General features: G+C 38.3%; 1 protein-coding gene across 4 annotated transcripts in view; it reads left to right on the top strand.

Annotated features, from left to right (window-relative positions):
• The first annotated feature begins 340 nt into the window (after positions 1-340).
• Positions 341-8,531, top strand: part of LOC122791085 (gap junction alpha-4 protein-like) — a 77,664-nt gene continuing 69,473 nt past the window's right edge. For 3 of the 4 annotated variants that reach the window (XM_044058866.1, XM_044058886.1, XM_044058877.1), the window contains exon 1: positions 341-489. The gene's annotated coding sequence lies outside the window, so the exon portion shown is untranslated. Of the gene's footprint in view, positions 490-1,361; positions 1,634-8,531 lie in introns of those variants that run through there. The other variant, XM_044058893.1, reaches the window with a different exon arrangement.

Raw genomic sequence — 8,531 nt, 5'->3', positions numbered from 1 at the left:
TCAGACCTACGTATCCAGGTATAGTGACATTGATTGTTAATTCACTTGTACAATGTAGATTTGTCTGACTCTGGTGAGAATTTTTTGTGGAACAGGGTGAAATAATATTTTAATCAGTAAATGACATTTTTATTAATGCAGATGAGCAAATTATGACTATTATGCCCTAAAGAATAAATACAAAAAATAAAGCTACAGTCACTTTACAAAACACAATTGAATTGTGACACTGTGCTAACTTATGCAGTGGCCTGCAGATGGCAGTGTATGAGCTATGCAGAGGGACAACTAATTTCCCCAAACTGCTCACAACACAATGCAGCATCCTGTTGTGTTTCTCCTTGTCCTTAGAGGAAACAATGACATCAAGGTTACAAGTGCAGATGGGCCCTGCACTGATAATCCATTTGAGTTCCTATGCAAGATTACGAACTGGCTACTTGTCCGAACTGCTGAAACAGATTTAGGAATAACCCAGCAGCCAGAGTGGTGAGTAGTTAACTTTGTACAAGCTTAACAGCTGATACTCCGGGAACATGGTCATATCTTTAAGTTAACAAAGTGCATCTTTGATCTTTATTTATTTACTTCACAGTAAACTTCATAAGTGTAGTGACGTCTGCCAGTACATAAAGCTTTTTTTTAATTCACAGTAAAAGAAAGCAAAATGATATTCCACAATATTTATTAGTGCAGGAAGATTATACAATTTTGAGCTTAGACCAGCAACCATTCATTAAATTCATTTTTAAATTATTTTAAATAGTAAATATCAGCATTTTTCCCTTTAATTTGAAATAGCATAGCTAACAAGTAGGAATAATAAATGACAACTGTCATCATTCATTGAATGAGTTTTGTGTTTGTATGTATGAGTGTGTGTGTGTGTGTGTGTGTGTGTGTGTGTGTGTGTGTGAGTGTTTGTGTGTACGTGTGCATGTGCATGTGTGTATGTATGTGCACATGAAAATTTGTACATATGCATATCTGCAGAGTTGTGTCACGGATACATATCCGCTGCATGCATTCATTCTAATTAACTGAATCAAGAGCAACAAAAATGAAAAAAGAAGCACACATATACAGCCGTGGAGTCCAGTCTGGTCCAATAAAGTATTCAAAGGGCAATGCTCTGAGCTGCAATTGAAAGAAAGGCATCACTTTGCTGGGGAATGTGGAGCTGAGAATGCATGTAACAATAAAAGGACAGGGAGAAAAATCAGCAGTGCATTCTTGAATACAAACTTCACAGTGCAGCAGAAAGTTACTATTCATAAACAATAGTCAGTGCTGTCTGTATCACTTTGTACTGAGCACAGAACAGAAATCTGAAAGACAAAAGTTAAGATGTCATTTCATATGAATTCACATTCACGCAATGGCATTCAAACTGAAAATTACAGCTATGGTTTCCCTAGGGTCAGCAAAACCCACTGTATTCCTATATCTCTGTTCTCATTATAATTAACTCGAAGATGATGGCACCTCAGGAAAAGGATGATGTTTTCCTACTTTGTCTCTGGAAGAACGTGATTTGGAGGTGTGGGTTTCACAGTGGTGACTCCGTTTGAATCTGGGCTTCTATACACTTCACTGAATTCTAAGTGGATATGTTTTCATCTGCTATATTCAGGTACTAGATACAGAACTCCCCAGTCTCCATTTTTCATAGGAAATCATTTTTTTTTCTTTATTTTATTTTATTTATTTATTTACTCGTTTCTAAATGTCTGCCAGCAGTGATTTTTTTCTGTAAATGTCAATATTTTTCAAGTTTGTATGACCATGGAATCAGTGCATGTATACGTTTGGAGCTGTGAAATTAAAAAATGCTTTTTTTTAAGTTTTCTTCAGGTAGTCAGTCTTCCCATCCACTTGAACTCAACACATTGAATCCTTATTCAGTTGTAACTTGGAGATTCATAAAATGAACTTCTGGTTGAAATTTGCAGTCTACAGTGATACTTTTATAATACTTTGCAGCCTGAATAGACAATGAGGAAGATTGTACACTTACTGACAATACATTTGCTAGCCTGAAAGAAAACTTACATTACACTTAATTTTCTGTTTTTCTACAATGATTTACAATTCTTCTAGACTATCATAAATCTTGTATTTAATTTGTTCAAGACTGGCATTTTTAAATATAAAAAGAAAAAAAAATCTGTAAACAATGGGTAGAATTTTTGATTGATGACACCCCATTAATAGATCTGACATTTCTAAATGCATATCAACAATCACAGCTAACTGCAGAAACATATAATTTGTGGAAGCTCATGTATGTAGCAGTTCATTTACAAAATGGTATTTTAGAATATACTTAAGAAAGAGACTTACAACCAGAGTAGGCTAATACAAATAATTAAAGCTAAAGAGTTTCAAGTTGTGCTTAAGAATTTAATTTCCGCAAGTCTTTGACGGCATACTGTGTGAATCTGAGAGCTCACTTAAACAGACTGGTAATTCCAGGTAACTTCTGGAAAGATAATACCTACATAGTAAGCTCATTCAGCTAGCAAGTTAATTTAAAAAAGACTGTGATACAGTAGCTTCTAATTTCTCAACCATTCTCCAGTTATATTATATAATACATCCTTAATGTGCTAATGCATTATTTTTTATGTAAAGAGCCTTAGTATCAATTATAGGGCTTTCACTACCAAGATAGACAATGTGGCACAATGATGTTTGACAGTTTGCTTATCAAAAGGCCCACTTGGAACATCTGCAGTTTACCAAAGACCGTATTACATACCGGAGAAGACCACATAATTTAAAATATCAAAGCAGCTGCCATCTGAATGCAGTAATGTCTAAACTCACTGTGAACCTCTGCTCTGAGTTGAAATGCCACACAGCACAAACCCCTGACACATTGTAGTACGCAGGCTCTGCTAACAAATTATAAGCTACATGTGGAGGCACATATTTTCAGCTTTATGCCTCCTGCTTACTATGCACTTTAGCCTTAAGAAACTTCCTTGTATATGACACTGTAAATGTATTTTGTAAGGGGTTATCTCCCTAAGCTTTGCTTAGACCAGCTGTAAACCACTAAGTGTTAATTAGGTGGGGAGTAGGTGACACTAAACCTACTCCTTTACCAAGTATAACAAATAAATTTACAAAATGGTGCACTTTTGAAATTTGGGGTAAACAGTAGTAAATACATACTTGTTACCCTTTACAGACAGGCTCCATCCCAAGTTTCTATTTAAACAATATCGTAATGTCACTTCAGCTTATTATTGCCTTCTTATTAAGACCACCATCTAATAAACACTGACATACCATGTTTTCTTATACTGAGAGTGTGTACCTCTAACATACAATGTTTTCTTCTACTGTGTGTGTGTGTGTGTGTGTGTGTGTGTGTGTGTGTGTGTGTGTGTGTGTGTGTGTGTGTGTGTGTGTGTGTGTGTGTGTGCCTATTAGAACAGACTACAGAGTAATCATGTGTGTGTGTGTGTGTGTGCCTATTAGAACAGACTACAGAGTAATCATGTGTGTGTGTGTGTGTGTGTGTGCCTATTAGAACAGACTACAGAGTAATCAATAATATTTAATTAACTTTCAAAGTGTGTTGTCAGTCTAGAGCTTTATATATTTATATTTTTTAGTATTGTTATGTATGATCATTCCTCTAAGCTCTGTGGTTTAGCCAAACTGCTGTGAATTTTGCTTTCTGGTTTAGCCTTTCTTCTCTCAGAGTTTAATTATTTTTCTCCATAGATTTGGACCTTTTTAAGTCCATACATGCTATTAAATAATTGCATTGCATTGTTGTGCTTGTCTGCCCTCCCGAGTGTGTGTCTTTAGAAGCCTGCCGCAGGCCGCTTGCTACTCTCCCCCCTCCAGTCTTTAAACCCTGAATAATCATTTTACTTCAAAGACTTACTTAACACTTCTGCTTGCTATCCTTCTTATGCCACTAGGTGGCAGTGCCTACCAACAAAATAGCTAGTACTACACTTCTCCTGAGGTTTAGTACCTAAAGTTGGCTGAACTCTTTTTCTAATTCATACTCTCTAGCTCCTTAACTGTTATACAGCCTTTTCACCTTGCTAAAATACGAACATATTTCCAGCCTGTTAACAAAGCTCCCCCCCCCCGAACAGTTTTTCATTAAATTAACCACTTACCTTAGTATTGTACTACAGTTGCTGATACGTTTTCTGCTGCACTCTCTTCACTTGCTGTATCCCACTCCTTTCACCCTACGGGCTCACTCTGCTCCCCTACCCTGCCCCCAAATTTTACCCGCCCCAGTCCTCCTATACTTATTGTAGAAATACACACACACACCCCTCATATAACTACCAATCAGATCTCCCTCAGGTTTTTCAGACCACTCCCACTCCTACACCACACCATCCTACAATCATACTTTCTCCTCCCCAACTCTCACCCTCTTCCACCTTATTCATTAACTAAACCCTAAATGTACTAACCTCTTGCACACAGCCACTTCCTAAACATACCTCTACCCCCTCTCACTTCCACCACACCTACTTTTCCCCCTTTTTCTCAATCAAACTCCATTCTATACTCTTTCCTATATCTGATCTCCCACTATGTGTACCTTTATGCTCACCATCCTTCTCCTACTTCAACTAATCTTCTTACATCATCTCACTGCACCCCATGCACCATTACCCTCCTTCCATAAACACCCCACCAACCCACTCCCAAATGATCAACCTAACTCAAAAATTGACTTCATCATCTCTCCCTCTTTCCTACCCTTAAACTTTCTACTCCCTAAAATAAAAATACCTCCTTCTTACTCCCTAACTCCAAAAAACAAGACAAAGCTTATTAGATACTACCCAATTCACATCAAAATCCAAAAGTTTTCCCACCACTATACTTATAGCAGGTGATATTCATCCAAACCCAGGTCCAAACCTGAACCTTACCTCTGGTCCAAACATTTCTCCCACCTCAGCCCCTCTAACTACTCCCCAAAAACAAAGCTCCTTATATTCTATTAATACCAGAAGCATTCTCAACAAACTTAGTCAGTTATACACGAACGTAAATGCAACGTTCAGCCAGATCAGGTATGATGAAGTATAACATTTACTTACACAAAAGCACTAACCATTTACTCTTTTTGTGATTGCTTTATGAATAAATTTTGCTGGCTGATTATATGGTGGTTCGCTCCTGGATTTCTGGTTGAACATTGCATTTGCATTCGTTTATCATTGTACTTGTGTGGTTTTTCATTATACTTAGTCAGTTCCATGCTTGGATAGCAAATCATACCCCTGATGTCATTGCAGTAACAGAAACCTGGCTTAAACCACACAACCTAGATAAAGATACCCCTCCCCCCGGCTATAACATGATTCGCCTAGACCGAATCGACAAAAAGGGTGGGGGAGTTGCCATAGTCTATTCTAGTAATCTCACTATTTCTCTCATCACAAATCCAAAGCCATCTTTCTCCCCAGCAAAAATACTGGCAGTTAACCTTAAACTAAACAACTACACTACAATCACTATAGTAGCCACCTACATTCCACCAGGTGATAATATTCCAATACTGGAAAACATTCTCTCCTATTTTTCCCTGAATATCCCAAATTAAACAATCCTCCTTGGTGACATGAACATCAATTGGCTAACCCTTAATAATCCTGGATCCACCCACAATATTAATCTGTGTGGATTTACCCAGCTAATTACTAAGCCAACACACTCTAACAACACCCACACTACAAATACACTCATAGATTGGATACTTGTCTTAACTCCATCCAAATATCACAATCCTAAAACTCTCCCTGATTCCCTGAGTGACCACTCACCTATAAAAGTGCTAAGATATACTAGTCACCTCTGAAAACCACACACATTTTTTACCAGGCATAATCTCTCCAATTTTAACCCGGAAACTTTTAACACTCTAACATCTAGAGTAAACTGAGACTTCCTCGCTCAGCTTCCTTTAGATGAAGCTGTCATTGCTTTCAACTCTACTTTTCTGGATATCATTAACTCACTAGCCCCACCTCGTAAAATCAGGACAAAAGCTAAAATATCTCCTTGGCTAACAAAAAACACAAGAACTCTCATGAAGTCTAGAGATACGTCCTGGAAAAATGGCTTCAAACAAAAAATCCCTATGATCTACAAATATACAAAGAACAAAGAAACCTGGTCAAAAGACTAATCAACAAAGACAAAAAAGAATTCTACTATAACCCCCCTTCAACACTAAAATCAGACCCAAAAATATTCTGGCACACAATCAATCAAATGCTCCATCTGGGAAACCCTACCTCACCCAACCCTACCCCAGAAAAGACACCAGTAGACACAGCCAGCACCTTCAACACTTACATTGTTGAATCAATATCCAATCTCTTTAACTCAAATTGCTCCAACATAAAGAACCCCACAAACCCAGCTTTCTCTTCAACAACAACTCCTTCTAAAATCTTTTCTCTCAAGCCCATCCCCACAACACACATCCGTACCTTACTCTCCAAACTTAAACCCTGATCTGTATCTGGAGATAACATCCCACTCTACTTTCTCCAGTCAGCTGCCCACTCACTTGCCTAGCCTATCTCTATCCTCATAAATAGTTCCATCTCGGAGTCTAAAGTACCTTCCATCTGGAAACACTTCTATACCATACCTATCCACAAAGGAGGTAACTCCACTGAAATCTCTAATTTTAGGCCTATTGCCATCCTCTCCCCTCTATCTAAAGTTCTTGAAAAGTGCATTCATACTCAAGTCATGGATCATCTCTCACAGGAAAACCTACTTACACCTACTCAACATGGTTTTCGACCAAAGCATAGTACCTATACAGCACTCCTATCCTTTCTCAATACAATTTCCCTGGCCAGAGATGACCATAAACATATCTCCTGTCTCTTCCTTGACCTCTCTAAGGCCTTTGATACTGTCTCTCACTCTCTACTATTAAACAAACTATCCAACCTCAATTTCTCTCCTGATACAGTGGCATGGTTTGAAAGCTATCTTAGAGAGAGATTCCAGTCTGTAAAATGGGATACTGCTCTATCAACTCCACTACAAATACAAATGGGAGTCCCTCAAGGATCCATTTTAGGGCCACTACTTTTCAACATCTTCACAAACTTGCTCTATACCTCCTGCCCACTTTCCTCTATTATACAATATGCTGATGACTCTGCAGTCATAACTATAACTAATTCTCACTCAGAACTCTTAACAGCTACCCAGTCATCCTTTAACTGGGTAGAAACATGGCTCTCCAACAACCAACTCATCCTAAACCCTAAAAAAACAAAACTCCTACTCTTCCTCCCTAAAAAAGCTAACCACATTAAGACCTCCTTCGCTATCCAGTCACTCAATAATCGTAGCCGAATCAAGCTAAAAACTCCTTGGTATTACAATCGATGACCAACTAAAATTCGATCTCCACATAAATAATTGTATCAGGAAAACCCACCTTAAGCTCGGTCTAATATATAGAAATAACAAATTTCTTACTCAGGAAGCCAAGATAGCCCTCACTCATGCCTGTCTTCTTCCCTGCTTAACATATTGCTGTCAAATTCTTACTAACCTTAACTCCTCTCTCCTTGCTAGAATTCAGACTACTTATCACAAAGTAGCTAGATTTGCAACCCAACAACCCTACAGATCTCACCACTGTCTCTCACTAAGATGCTTAAACTGGCTCGAACTGCCCCAACTCCTCCTTCTCTCTCAGCTCCAAACCGTACACTCAATCTTATATCAGCCATCTTTCTGTCCAGCCTTACACTCTATCATCTCCCACTATGGTCCTACAAGAAACCTCCGTAGCTCTTCCCAAGACCTTCTAAAAATATACAAGCCCAAATCTAAAGCAGGACAAAATGTATATAGCTACTGTCCCTCTATTGAATAGAACAAACCACCCCTCAAGATTCGAACACAGGCACACCCCAAACAGTTTAAGCTAACACTAAAGGGATATTTCAATAAGAAATGGATCTGCCAGTGCTCAAACCCTCATTGAAAACTTTCCATTCTCAACTTTTCCTCAATCTATGTACTTCTCTCTGTAATACTCATATAATTTCTGGTCTGATTTGATAATAAAAAAAAAAAACAAACAAAAAAAAAAACACCTGATTTTTGTACTTTATATTCCTTTCTGCTTAACTAATATATGTACAACCAATTGTTATCTGTATAAGATGTAGCTGTATTCTACTTGTATAAAATCTATATTAAGCACTTAATTTTATACTTGTATGTATGATTCTCGGCTTGGCTTTGGAGTGCCTCCTGTGTGGAGTCTGCATGTCCTCCCCTTGGTTGGGTAGCATTCGAAAGACATGCATGCGTAAATGGGCGTGCCTTCATTGAAGGTTGGGCGTCGAGCTGGCACCTCAGCGTTTCATAAAAATCTACTGCCAATCATTAGCAGACCGGAGTACCGCTGTGGTGACCCCTTACCAGGAAAAAGCCAAAAGACAAACATGTACTGGAGCTTTTCTCCCGGGCCTCTGCTGAAAAAGGGC

This window comes from Protopterus annectens, chromosome 1.part2 (assembly GCF_019279795.1).
Source record: "Protopterus annectens isolate FY-2018-M chromosome 1.part2, PAN1.0, whole genome shotgun sequence".
NCBI classification, from domain to species: domain Eukaryota; kingdom Metazoa; phylum Chordata; order Ceratodontiformes; family Protopteridae; genus Protopterus; species Protopterus annectens.
Note: the sequence above shows the minus strand (reverse complement) of the source record. Positions and strands in the feature narration are given on the sequence as shown.